Genomic DNA, 14,469 nt, shown 5'->3' with positions numbered 1-14,469 from the left:
CATTTGGGCAAGAATCTTCTCTTGCCTGGAATACTTGATGGTATGCTGTATAAAATGGACTTGCAGGACCCACAGAAAAGTGAGTGCTAAACTTTCCAAAAGATGGAATGGTCCTTCAGGGCTCCTGCTTCATGAAAGTCTGCCAGCCATTCTGCAGGACACAGAAGAAAGCAACTAATGAACTTTGCCAGTACAAGGAAAATAGATCTTTTAAATGTCCTCCTTCACAGAAAAGTCTGCCAGATAATATAGGCCTGTAGACTAAATATGGATGCCACAATGTTATAGAAGAACTTTGGGTGACTGTCCAGTCAGTGAGATGTCTCTGTTAATTCTAGAGTTATAGAAGTTGCTTATAATGCACTTCCTGCTTACGTGGTTCTTTGATGGAGTTGAAGACAGATAGTTATAGTTATAGCTTTCCTTAGTTATGATGAAAGATAAATTAGACATAAAACTTTATACTCACAAAGATAGGATAGATGATAGAGTATTTTCCTCTTATAATTAATTGAAAGACCTTTTCCACATAAGATTTTAATTTTTTACCTGGTTTATGTGGTGAAAAGATCCATTCTAAGATAATATCTTCCCTATGCATTAAAATTCCTGTAGGGGTATATTTGGAGGGTAATATGACCAGAATGCAGTTAAGATTCAAATCTACATGATCCACATGTACCTCCTTTAATTTCTCTTCAATCAAAGTCAATTCTCTCTCAGCTTCAGCTGGTAATTCCCTGGGACTATTTAAATCTTTGCCACCATCTAAGGTTTTGTTTATATTATTTGAGTGGTCCACTGAAATCAGGAACAGGACAAGGTTGTACACTCTCTGCATATTTATTCAATATAGTTCTTGAAGTCCTAGCTAGAGAAATAAGACAACAAAAGGAGATAAAGGGGCTACAAATTGGAAAAGAAGAAATCACACTTTCATTATTTGCCGATGATATGATAGTATACATGAGTGACCCCAAACACTCTACCAGGGAACTCCTACAACTCATAAACACTTTCAGTAATGTAGCAGGATACAAAATTAACTAAAAAAAGTCAGTAACCTTCCTTTATACAGATTATAAAAGGGCTGGGAAAGAAATCAGAGAAATAAAACCCTTCAAAATAGCCACAAATAAAATAAAATATTTTGGGGTAATTCTAACCAAACAAGTGAAAAACCTGTATGACAAGAACTTTAAATCTTTAAAGAAAGAAATTGAAGAAGACATCGGAAAATAGAAAGATCTCCCTTGCTCTTGGGTAGGTAGAATTAACATATTAAAAATGGCAATCTTACCAAAAGCAATCTACAGATTCAATGGAGTTCCCATCAAAATCCCGGCAAAATTTTTCACAGAGTTTGAAAGAACAATATTGAACTTCATATGGAAAAACAAAAAAAAAAAAAATCAGGGATAGCCAAAACAATGCTGCACAATAAAGGAACTTCTGGAGGCATCACTAGTCCTGACTTCAAACTCTACTATAGAGCTTCAGTAACTAAAAGCAGTCTGTTATTGGCATTAAAACAGACAGGAGGTCCAATTGAATCAAACTGAAGACCCAGATATCTATCCATACACCTATGAACACCTGCTTTTTGACAAAGAAGCAAAAAATATAATATTGAAAAAAAGAAAGCATATTTAGCAATTGGATATCAACATGTAGAAGAATGAAAATAGATCTATATCTATTGCCATGCACAAAACTCAAGTCCAAAAGGATCAAAGACCACACTGAACCTCAAAGAAGAGAAAGTGGGAATTACACTTGAATGCACTGGCACAGGAGACAACTTCCTAAATATAACCTGAGTAGTACAGACACTGAGAACATCAATTAATAAAGGGGACTTCCTTAAACTGAGAAGCTTCTGTAAAGCAAATGACAATGTCAACAAGACAAAATGGCTGCCTACAGAATGGGAAAAGTTCTTCACCGATGCCACATCAGACAGAGGACTGATCTCCAAAATAGACAAAGAACTCAAGACATTTGACATCAAAAGAACAAATAATTCAATAAAAAATGGGTGTAAAGACTTAAACAGAGAACTCTCAACAGATGAATCTCTTTAGGAAAAAATTCAACATCTTTAGACATCGAGAAATGCAAATCAAAACAGCTCTGAGACTCCATGTTACACCTGTAAGAATGGCCAAGATCAAAAACACTGATGACAACTTATGCTGGAGAGGATGTGGGATAAAGGGAACACTCATGCATTGTTGGTGGGAGTGTAAACTGGTACAGCCCCTTTGGATGTCAGTGTGGTGATTTCTCAGAAAATTAGGAAACAACCTTCCTCAAGACCCAGCAATACCACTTTTGGGTATATACCCAAAGGATGCTCAATTGTACCACAAGGACATGTGCTGAAGCATTATTTGTCATAGCCAGAACCTGGAAACAACCTAAATGCCCTTCGACTGAAGAATGGACAAAAAAAATGTGGTACATTTACACACACAGCAGAAAAAAATGACATCTTGAATTTCTCAGGCAAATGGATGGAGCTAGAAAACATAATATTGAGTGAGGTAATCAAGACCAGAATGACAAATATCATATATACTCACTCATAAATGGCTTTTAGACATAAAGCAAAAAAAAAAAAACCAGCCTACAAACCACAATCCCAAAGAACCTAGACAACAATGAGGATCCTAAGAGAGACATACATAGATATAATCTACATGGGATGTAGAAAAAAAAAGATCTCCTGAGTAAATTGGGAGCATGGGGACCATGGGAGAGGGTTTAAGGGGAAGGGAGAGGAAGGGGGTAGCAGAGAAATATCAATAAAAAAGTTATTTGATTAGGTGTTATCCCAGAAGTTGGCCATTGTTTGGAAATGTCTCCTAGCAATCTTTGGAAGTCATTAAGAGTCTGCAATTTGATCTCTCCTAATTTGTGCTTTTTGTGTTCTAATTTTCTGAAAACCTTTTATAACCTAAATAATTAATAGAATCTCCTCTTTGTATATTTTCAGGAGCTATTTGTAACACCCAAAGAAGCAAAACTTTCTTTACTTCTTCAAACATTCTTTCTAAAGTATCTACATTTAAATCAGATAGCAAAATGTCGTCCATGTAATGGTAAACTATAGATTCATGAAATTGTTTATGTGTCCTTTCCAAAGGCTGACTCACAAAATATTGGCACAGGATGGGCCTATTTAGCATTCCCTGTGAGAGAATCTTTAATTGACATGTTTTAGCAGGCTGAGAATTGTTATAAGTTGTTATAAGAAGGCAAATTTTTCTTTGTCCTTTTCATATAAAGGTATAGTGAAGAAGCAGCCTTTTAAATCAATAACTAGAGAAGGCCATCCTTTGGGCAATAGACAATGAAAAGGAATTCCAGACTTTATAGGGTCCATTGGATGAATCACCTTATTAATAGCTCTTAGATCTATTACAATTCTCCATTTCCCAGATTTCTTTTTAACAACAAATACAGGAGAATTCTAAGGATTGGTTCAATCTTCAATATGCTGAGCATCTAGTTGTTCTTGTACCAGCGATTCTAAAGCCTGCAGATTTCCTATTGTTAAAGGCCATTTTTTTTAACACATACAAGTTTCTTAGTTAATGATTTTAAAAGTATGGACTTCGGTACCTCTGAAAATTTTCTAGTTGTTCTATGTTTTTGTATAGCCTGAATGGTTGGTGACTGTTTTTTTTTACAGTACCTTGTAATATCCTTCCAAGAAACATGTGTTGGTTTATGGTCCATTTCTGAGACTGCAGGAATGTTAACCTGGGTATTCCATTGTTGCAACTATCACAACCCATAGACTCACTGCTATTTTAGTCACATATGGCCTCTCTGTCCTTCTGGCTCTATGAATTCAACTCATCTCGTGCTTTGTTTTTACCTGAGAAAGGGTTCCAATTCCAATAAGAACTGAACATCTGCCTCCTGAGGAGGCCAATTCAGATGCCTTGATTCTGGAGTAATAATAGTCACATTTGCACCTGTGTCTAATAATCCTTTCATTATAATGTTATTTACTCTCAACTTTGGTGTTTGATCATTTATAGAAGTCAGCCAAAATATGTTTTCTATTTTCTGTTTGAATTTTTGATTCATCCTCCATGGTTATTCTATCATTCAGAGCAGTACATTTCTTTTTATAACAGACATTGGATTTTCTGATTTTCCTGGTGAAGCATGTCCTCCAGAGTGACTGGGAATGACTGGAACATGTTTGATCTGGGGACCTGCGATAGACCCTTCAAGAAATTTCCCAATGGTAATGGCTTGCTTTGTTTTTCTCTTTTTGCTCTACACTCAAATGTCAGCCTTTGCTGCATCTTCTGCATAACCCAGAAGTTTGGGGGCCTTCTATTTGGGTGATTCACAGAAGAAATATAATTTCTAGGAATGCCCTGCCTACAATCCCTTCTCAGATGGCCTATTCTATCACAATTAAATCATTTGGTATTTTGATGCCTTTCATACCTTTGGAAATCACTTCTCCTACCCAAGCCTCAGTGTTATTGTCATAGGACTCAATATTGGCTTTGTGTAGGATCCATTCACCCATTGATGCTGATCTGACCTTTAAGGGCCCAAGTATCTAAATTAGCATTTCAAAAGGAAGAGCTGCAATGAATACTCACCTAGCTTCTAGATCTGCTATCCCTATTTGTACAGCTTTAGTTAATCTATGTAAAAAGTCACTAAAGGGTTCTTTTGGGCTTTGAATAATCTTAATATATGATTCAATTATTTTTCCTGGTTCATGGATCATGTCCCAAGCATTCAAGGCTGCTGCTGTATGGCATATGGACAAGATGTGTTCATTGTATATAACTTGTCTATTGATAGCAGTATAAGGGCCCTCACCAAGAATTTGATCTTGGGAGGCCTCAAAACCTCTGACTCTACCTTGATATTCAAGGGCCTTAGCTTTTTTTTCTCCAAAAACTCTTCCACTGAATCTGTGAACCATGATCTAAATACAGGTGAGACTAGTTGAAGCTAATCATGTGGACTAACCTTATTTCTTGAAGTCCATGTCTTTACCATCTCTCTCACATGGTGAATGGATGCCATAAGATACTATTGCCTGCTTAATATCTTTTAGATCTTTCATACATATAGGTTTCCATTTACATTCTGTATATCTTTTTGGGTATTGAGTATTTGCCGGCTTTTCAGAGGTTAAGTAGCTAAAACAGGATAAGTAGTTAAAACACTTGGTAAGTCATCTCTAAGAGGTACTGGTGATGCTAAATCTTTACTATTGTCTTTGGCCTGTACCTCCTCTCCTTGTTTATCAGTTCTGACAAGTTCCTCAATCAATTAAAATCTTTTAAATATAAACATTTGGCTTACATTATAATGATATGGGGTAAATGTTAATGACGTCAAAAGAGTGTAAAAGAGAAACTGAAATGTTAGTGATACTTGGAAAATGATTAAAGAGAAATGATTTGAAACTGTTCATGTTTGAATGCATTAGAACTTGTATAAGTAAAGACAGCCTGAGCTAGTCGGGGCCATCAGTTTGAAAGACAACTGGCGGTCAGACTCTTCATTCTTCACCGACTTTACACATCTGTCCTGTGGAGATGGGTTTGGGCACCACCCCATGGGTCCAACATGTATTCCCGTGTCCCTGGAGGCAAAGGAGGGAATCATCCCTCACATCAGGTGCCTCATGGAACTAGGAACTCTGGTCCCTTACTGGTCAGCCTGGAATACTTAGCTGCTCCCTGTTAAAAAGCCGAACTCAAATGATTACTAGCCCATGTCAGACCTTAGGGAGATCAATTGCAGGGTTATGGATGTTCACCTGACTGTGCTGAATCCATATACCCTTTTGTGCTCACTTTCTCCTACCCAGGCTTGGTATATGGTATTGGCTATCAAAAATGTTTTCTTCAGCCTGCACTTAGCCCCAAAGAGCCAATCCTTGTTTGCCTTTTAATGGCATGACACTGTAAAGGGATACAATGAACAACTGACTTGGACCAGGCTTCCCCAAGGATTCAAAAACTCCCCACTCATCTTTGACAAAAAAGCATCAGGGGAGTGTCAGGCAGCCTTGGGCCTCTGGGGTTCTTGCAAGGGTTTACAGAGCTGGTTTCCTTGGGACCCATAGGTGGATTATATTCCAGTTTGGTTTTCTGTTCTTCCCTGGAGCACATTTGCCCTCTTCCTGCTGGTATTTTCCAAGTACCATGAAGAGAAAACCACAGGTGGGGGACATTTCCTGTTACTGGAGATACACGGTCCCCTTTGTTGTCAGGATTTTTAGAAATAAATTGAGTCTTTCCAGAATTTTGCTGTTCTTTGGATTTGGCCAGCCTTGAAGTCATGCTGGCATGGCTACTGTAGCCTCCAGTCTGGGACTATCCTGCTACCTGGCATCTTGCAAGGATGATGGTACTTGGAGGCGGGGGTGGCAGATGCAGGTTGTCTGGGGCTCACCACTTTTTGGTGGTGGTTTAACATTTGTTGGTGTTCAGTATCCTCCACAGTCAACTTCGGAATGAGTGGCCTCGGCTGAAGAAAAAAGCGAAGACATTGAGACATAAGAACAGAAGCTGTCAGGGGAGCAGATTTTGTTGCAAAAGTCCTATGAGGAGGTAAAGAGGTCCTGTGAGAAGGCCAATGAAAAGATCTGTGCCTCTGAGCCAAAAAGCAAGAGGCAGGCTAAGACATCTTGGGCAGGCTGGAATTTTTCTAACATACACATCCATCCACTTATTCAACCACTCACCTACATGCCATCCAATTGTTTGTTTGAGTGATCATTCACAAGTCTTTCTGTGATGTTAGCCTCTTGGGAGAAACTGGATGATTGGCAACCCAACCCTCTTGCTCTGCTAGAAGCCCCAGTCCATTGATAAAGTCAGGTCAACCCCATATCACACACGTACATGTCCTTATGATAGGATGGGTGCTGTGTGGGAGCCACTCAGAGAGTAATACAGAGCTTTGAGTGACGGAGGCCAGCATATTGTGGCTCACTTCCTTTTCAGAGTTTATGTGAAATCACAGGTGGGAAGCAGCTTGCAGAGGGGAGCACCCTATAAATGCCAAACAAGTGACTCTTGCTGTCATCTTTTTGGGAGGCATGTGGCCTTTCTCCCTGGTCTCCAGAGTGAGTTCCAGGACAGCCAGGACTGTTTCACAGAGAAACCCTGTCTTGAAAAACTAATACACACACACACACACACACACACACACACACACACACACACACAACTGGATTTATTAATTCAGTTTGATTTGACTTATTGCATTGGTGGTGGAGGAATCCAACAATCCAGGATCCAATATTTACCCTCTGGTGTGTTGGGCCAGGATGAGTCAAGTCCTTCTGTGACTATGTGGCATGGCTATGGAAAGCCATTTTCTCCCACTCCACCCCCGCCAAATCAGAACTGTTCAGTAAGCCTCTTATTCCTAAACCAAAATGCCTTCAAAGGTCTCAAACCTCTTCCAACCTGCAGATTGCTTGCCAAGTCACTGCAGTGCCAAAGCAAATCTGGCCTTCTGGAGCAGAGACAGTTCTTACTCCTTGGGATTCCTCTGTACTAGAGATGTCTTGCATGGAGATAGCCCAAGCCCCTCTGTTTTGGGCCCAGGCTATCTCGGGGGATGTATCACCATACTTTCCCACCTCCCAGCTAATGGCTTGTGAACAGGTACTTGCTAAGTCCAAGTTCAGTCTCCAGAACCCCTTGGTTGCCTCCTGTAAAATTTATCCAAGTCCCTTAGCCAGGGTTGCTCCCTTCCTCTCCCCTCTCCCCTCCCTGTTCCCCGTTTCTCTGTATCTCCTACCCCACTAGACATCTCATGTTCTCGCTCCATGGTTCTCCCAGTTCCCTGAACTGCTGCCTTCTCTCAATGGCACCCTTCGGCAGGGCCTGCTAAAGGATGGCCACTCCGACTTTTCCTTTGCTTCCCTGGCATGCAGGGGGCCACGCTGGGATTCTCCCCACAACGGATGCATTCTCCTTTCTTGTCTGCTCTTTTGTCTGAACCACTACATAAATGTCTTACTGCTCTGCTGTTCTGACTCTGTTCATTCCCTCCTTCCATCTCTCCTGCCACTGTTGCTGCTACCACACCACAGGAGGTCCCTCTTTCCCATACCCTCCAAACTGTGCTGAAATTCTACCCTCCAGCTACAAATCCCTTCTCACCCAATATACTCTGCTACAGCTTCCTCTCTCCTAAAAATCTCTTTTTCCAAAATCCTGCACTTGCGGTTCCAACTGTGTTGTTACTCTGTTCTTCAGTTCCCTGCATAGCACCTTCTCCACACTCCGGGCAGCGGGCTGCCCTGTCTGGCATCACTGCCTCCACAACCATTGCCCAGAAACATCTTTCAGTAGTATGGTTCCTTACATGCTGCTTTATGCTGCTTTAGCTTCGAACTCACACAGATCCACCTGCCTCTGCCTCCTAAGTGCTGGGATTAAAGGCGTGCGCCACTACTGTTCAGCTATTTCAGGATTTTTAGTTGGTTATCTGGCACAGTTTCCCAGAAAAGTTTTGCCCATCCTTCTGTTAAAAGTCCCATCTATATTGTGTGTATGAATCACATGTGGCCACATGTTTATTTGGATGTCTGACTTTGTGTGTTCCATGTATTTTTGCCTCTGAGCTTTGCTGAATCTGATATATAAGGGCAGAAAAAGTTATTTTATGATGTTCTACTTTACTAAACAAAAACAACTAAGAAATTGGGTATGATTAAAATCTCCAGTGAAATTTATAGCCAACCACATGGAGAGCCACTGTTTTAATAGAGGTTAAACAGAGACTTCACACCATCTTTAGTAAGGGTGACCACATGGATTGGCCCCACCAAGGAGACATCAGGTCTCTAATATACTTTGGGTTAGAATATATTTCTGTATGATAACTCTTGTCTTTTCCTAAAAACAAGGCTTATAAAAGATAAGGCTTAAAACAATGCTGGTTTACTCTGACATTAAAGTTGCACCTCTGCATTCATGTGCAGGGATAATCTTGCTGGCAGCCAGATTTTGTAACCTACGAGTAAACCCCTTGATTTGGTACAAGAGATGATAGTTCAATACACTTGTCTTGACCTAGCTTGTCAAGTGGGATTCATGGTCCTGGCCACCCATTTCATTTCTCAGTCAGTGCCAGATAGCAGAAAGAAATGTACAAAGGCTGAGGAGGGTCCCCAACCCCACACAGGAACTGGAAAAGATGGCCTTTAAGGTTTTAATGCCCAAGAGGAGGCAGCGTAGTCTTCCCAACAAGCTAGGTTGCAACAGAAGGCTACACTCCGAGCCCACACCTGAAACCACCAGCAACCCCACGATGGGAACAAGGGAAGCCCATGAGGCTCCATCCTAATAGAGCTCAAGCCAAGTCAACTCTGCCAGAAGCCTGCTACTAATGCGGTCAGGAAGGCCAATGATTATGGTATTGTCCTGACCCCCGCCTGCTGATGAGGCCATGCTCCATCTGCCGACAGCCTGGGCACTGGAAATCGGAATGGCCCCAAGGGCGGCTCATCCCCTATGCCACACCAGAGGTCCAGACTCACTAACACTGGCTTCTGAGACTCCTCCAGCCTTTGAGTTCCTCTGCTTGGTGAAGGACTGACATGGCCTAGACTTGGTGACCCCCATCACCCTCTCTGAGCCTAGGGTAACGATCCAGGTCGCTGATAAGTCCATTGTCTATTGGACATGGGAGCTAACGATTCTGTTTTAGCCTCTCACTTGGGTCCTACAGTTCCCTCGCCAGTTTCTGTATCAAGGGTGGGACTGTAGGGGGACTCCCTCCTTCCTGCTAAGACCGTCTCACTTCCTGCGTTCTTGTAGTATATTCTCCTCACACTCTTTTCTAGTCATACCCACCGCCATGGAACAGCTCCCCTGACCCCCAAGGGTACAAGCATCATGGTAGTTCACTGGTTAAGTTTCCTGTTAAAAGTACAGACAGGTGTGCCTCATTCACGGGCTTCATAGTTCAGGATTAACAGGTTTCAGAGGTAACTTCAGAGACTCAGAGTTTAACAGTGATGGATTCAGTTTTGATAAAAATGATAGTATTGACTACAGTTTTCAGGAGTTCTTAAGTTTTTCTGAGTTTTACTGGTCCCGGTTTTGAGGACTGCATAGCGGCTTTTTCAGCATTACTGTACCGTGTCCAGTCACACCGGACAAGCCTCTGCTGAAATGCCAACTCCGTCCCCTCTGAAACAGGCTGGCATTAAACAGGGTATAGAATCCCACAGGCATGTTGAGACCCCTCCTCATTCACTTGCCCAACCTTTTTTGTTCGGTGAATTTAGACTGAAAAATGTTTATGCCTTTTAACTCAAAGCCATACCCTTTTGTTATAATACCAAGATGTAAATCTGTTCCAGCTGATACCTGCAGCTTCCTGGGAAAAATTCTGCTACTGGGCCAAGGCCAACTCACAGAGGCCCTCCATATATGGCAGCCAGCTCTGAGGTCAACTGGGTAATACTAATACTTACAGGTCAACATCACCCACATGCCCATTTCTCCTAACTTGTTGACACTTTCACAGATGGATAGCGGCATTTCTCACCTCCAGAGAAACAGAAGATGTGATGGCTCTTGTACCCCTGAAGAACACACCATCCCTTGATTTGGTGTACCATCACCCCAAGCTCCTGGGGCTTTATCTGCTGGTCTCACCTCTCCAGGCTCACCTGGGCACCTCTCCAGCAACTGGAACCTGATTTTCAGATGTCCCCATGAAGGGTTCCTGTGTCTCACTCATTCACCCTTGCCTCTTGTGTCCAGCCAAGGCGCTTCTCCATCTCACCCTTTCTGTCAGTCATCAGTCTTCCCATGCCTAGCCCTGTTCATAGAGCTGAGGTTAACAACCAATTTTTTCTCCTAGCCACCTGCCTTTTCAGCTTCCTCAAGGAACAGATGCTTGAGGTCTCCAGGATGGCAGTTAACAGAATGCTTCTCCACCCATATCCCACAAAGCATGGCCCACTGATTCCTAACTGCCCCTCCCCACAATGTCCCTTATCAACAGGAAACAGCCAGACTTGAACCTGCACCCATAAATACCCAAAAAAGTTGGGATGTTTGGAATCTCCACTCTGGGAGGGGGCATTCCAGATTCCACCCTGAGAAAGACTTCCATCGGTGGCTCCTCACCCAGAGATGCCTGGGACCACATGGACTGGCTGTTTAAAAACCAGCCCATACATCTGCCATGTGTGCTCTCCTTTCCTGAGAGTCACCCGGGAGTGCTCTGGTTTGCATTGCCCTGTTTATTACATCTGGATTTATTAATTCAGTTTGATTTGGGTTATTGCATTAGCGGCAGAGGAATCCAGCAACTGAGGATCCAATACTTACCAGCAACAAACAAAAGTTTTGCCCAAATGTTCTTGTCGAATAGACCAGCACAATACTCCTAATGTTTTCTTTCTCTGGCTGTGGCTGGGAGCCTTGCCAATGAGCAGAAGCCCACAAAAGACAGATTTCCCAGGTACAGGATCCACTTTGTTCTAAAACTTCCTCCAAGCCTGGGCTCATCAGGGAGACATCTAGGTGATGCTGCAGTTTTCCGCCAAGTCCTTTGGCTTGGCGGACAGCTCCCTCTGCTTCAACAGAGATTGCAGCTTTTCCTCCACTCCATCCTGTGCTATTCCTGTTCATTTGAAGATTGTGTTGTTAGTGGAGGCTTGAGCCCAGGCATCCACACACTGTCATACAAGCACAAACAAAGCACATACAAAGGGTCCCAGTAGCTTGCTGGTCAGCCAAGCTAACCCAAACAAGAAGCTTATGGGGAAGAAAGAAATATTGTTCCAAGGCACAGACTGACAAAGAAAGAAACCCAGTGTTCACCTCTAGACAGTGCACACATGTAGGAAGCTCTGCACAACCCATATACCTACATACACACACACACACCCACACAGTCAGATTGATAAGGAAGTGAGTTTAGATTAAACATATTAGCTTTTTCAGAAAAGTCTCACAACTCTGCTATCCATCCCGTAGGGACTGAAAATGCTGTGGGGGGAATGTACCCTGCTGGGCCAGACTATGCTGAGGTGGTTGGTAAAATTTTTTTCTTGAAGAAAAAAAAGAAAAATTTTTTTCTTCCCCTGGCCTCTCAAACAACCTTCCCCCACCCGTGGTCATCCAGTCAGCTCCAGAATGTAAGCTCCAGGAGAGGAGGTCTGTTTAGAAGCACTCACAGAAAACAGGGCTGACAGCTACTACTCATGCTTCTGTCAGGATGAGCCAAGAGCTGAGGATGCAGGGAGCACAAGGGAAAAGGCCACAAAAAGAAGACAATGAGAACCACTCACTTGACATTTGCACTGGGCTTTCCTCCTTGCAAGCTGTTTCCACCTGGATCTCACATGACTCCTGGTAAACAAATGAGCCAGAGGTCAGAGACCTCGCCCACTCTCACCTCTGAGCATACCACCCCATGGTATGTGGTATGTTATTGACCTGTCTCCCTCTTTGAATGATAGCTTCAAGCAGAGCAGGAGGGTTTCCTGCCAAAAATTCAGTGTCTCACAAGTGGCTCACTTGCCAGAAATACTGCTGCATAGACACGGCAAGGAAAAATTGGATGGTGTGATGTGAGTCTCTGGATGGGTGAGCGGATGAGCACAGTGATGAAGAAAGTCATGGGGAGTCTCTGGATGGGTGAGCGGATGAGCACGGTGATGAAGAAAGTCAAGGGGAGAGGATACAGAAAAATGGGCAAATGGCGCAGGCACACATGCACAAACATACACCTAATCATATAAACACACACACGCAAACACACACCTAATCTCATATATGTATGTATGTATGTATGTGTGTATGTATGTATGTATGTATGTATATATGTATATGCCAATACAGCCACGTTTAGTTTACCAGTTAATGCTGATGTAAAACGAGATCACCTGGGATACCATGGAGAAGAAATTTAAATTTTGTTGAATGGGAGAACACAGCGGGCCGGGGAGACAGACAGCTCAGTCAACAGATGCTTGTCCTTTAAACCTAGTGCACAGACAGTTGGGCCCCAGGGTTCCTTGACCAGGTACCCAAACCTGCCTAGCAAATTCCCAAGTTAGCACAGGAAAGGCTTGGTTCCCCAGTATAGGACCACTGGATGGTGGTGGACCAGCTTCTTGCTCTCACTCATTGCTTTTGTGTTGCCTAGAAACAAGTAGCTTTCTCCAAAAAGGAGCTCCCTTAACCACAGGCTGCAAATCTCCACAACGAGAGGCGAAATAAACCTTTCATCTCCATAAGGGGATTGTGTAAGTGATTTGTTTGAGCTACAGAAGGCTGACTAATGACTGCATTTACTGTTTCGTGCTGAACACTAGTCCATGAAGGGCGGAATCACATTCTACTTTTTCACTCATCAGTGATGGACAACTGGATAGTTTCTACTTCAGGACTGCTCCGAGGAATGATCCCAGGCTGATGTCCCCGAATTTCTCTGTGGACACCTACTTATCATTCTGGAATCTCTGGGTCACCTGGGGACTGCTGTTCAACTTTCTTGAAAATTGTACATAGTTTCTCAGAAGCTACACTATTCGTCTGAGGGTCTACATTTCTCCCAACACTCCATGAGGCTAATTTTAACTCAGTGTGAAAACCTTTGGAATAACGGCAGCTACTGAGTGCCGAAGACACAGCACAGGGTGGGTGGTTTAGACTATGATGAGCCTAAGTGGGCTGCACTGAGACAGCCTTATTCTCAAACCTCAGCACAGCTGTGGGACTTCTGCTGGCCTGAGATGCAACCACAGGCACACTATCCTTCAGAATCTCTAAGAGAATAAATTCAGGTCAAGATCCAAGGCCAACATTAACTAAACCAATATTCAGCAAAGGTAGAAAAGAAGATGGTCACAGGCAATGAGGATAGGAGCAAAACAGGGTGCAGGGAAGACATAGCGAGTCACCTGATTATCCAGTGGGCAGTTACCATTCAACCAGCCAAGAAGAGACGCAATCCCTCAGCCAGCCTTTCCTGACTCTCATGCATCTTGATTGGCCTCAGCAGCCTCCAATTCACCCTCATGTACTCCACTCCTCTGGTTCCTCCCAAAGGATTTCTTTGCAGATAAATATTTGTGCCTCTTCAAACATCTGCAAACCTTTGAGTTTAGAGTAGTTCTTGTGTCCTTTTATTCTAGGGAGCAAGGTGGACATGAGATGTTTGATGGATGCAAAGTGGTACAAACCAGAGAGGGCAGAGAACTTTCCCATTAAAGATGGTTTCCATCATTGTTAAAGATGTACCATGAACAAGTGAACAGATGTACATGCATTAGTACACACACACAAACGCACACAAACATACACACACACAAGTACATGCCCCCACCCATATACATACAGGCAACGTGAACAGACACTTTCCCAAAACAATGAACATGCACAAACATAGGGTTATGATCATGCACATGTGCACGTACACAGACAC

General features: G+C 42.8%; 1 long non-coding RNA gene across 1 annotated transcript; it reads right to left on the bottom strand.

Moving 5' to 3' along the window:
* Nucleotides 1-2,939: 2,939 nt before the first annotated feature.
* On the bottom strand, nt 2,940-14,343 carry LOC113458132. The gene is made up of 4 exons (XR_003378564.1): nt 13,946-14,343; nt 12,329-12,389; nt 11,364-11,658; nt 2,940-6,525 (listed from the first exon to the last, which is right to left on the bottom strand). It is a non-coding gene; the product is annotated as an uncharacterized LOC113458132 (long non-coding RNA).
* Nucleotides 14,344-14,469: the final 126 nt, after the last annotated feature.

This window comes from Microtus ochrogaster, unplaced genomic scaffold (genome assembly GCF_000317375.1).
Source record: "Microtus ochrogaster isolate Prairie Vole_2 unplaced genomic scaffold, MicOch1.0 UNK4, whole genome shotgun sequence".
NCBI lineage: Eukaryota > Metazoa > Chordata > Mammalia > Rodentia > Cricetidae > Microtus > Microtus ochrogaster.
Note: the sequence above shows the minus strand (reverse complement) of the source record. Positions and strands in the feature narration are given on the sequence as shown.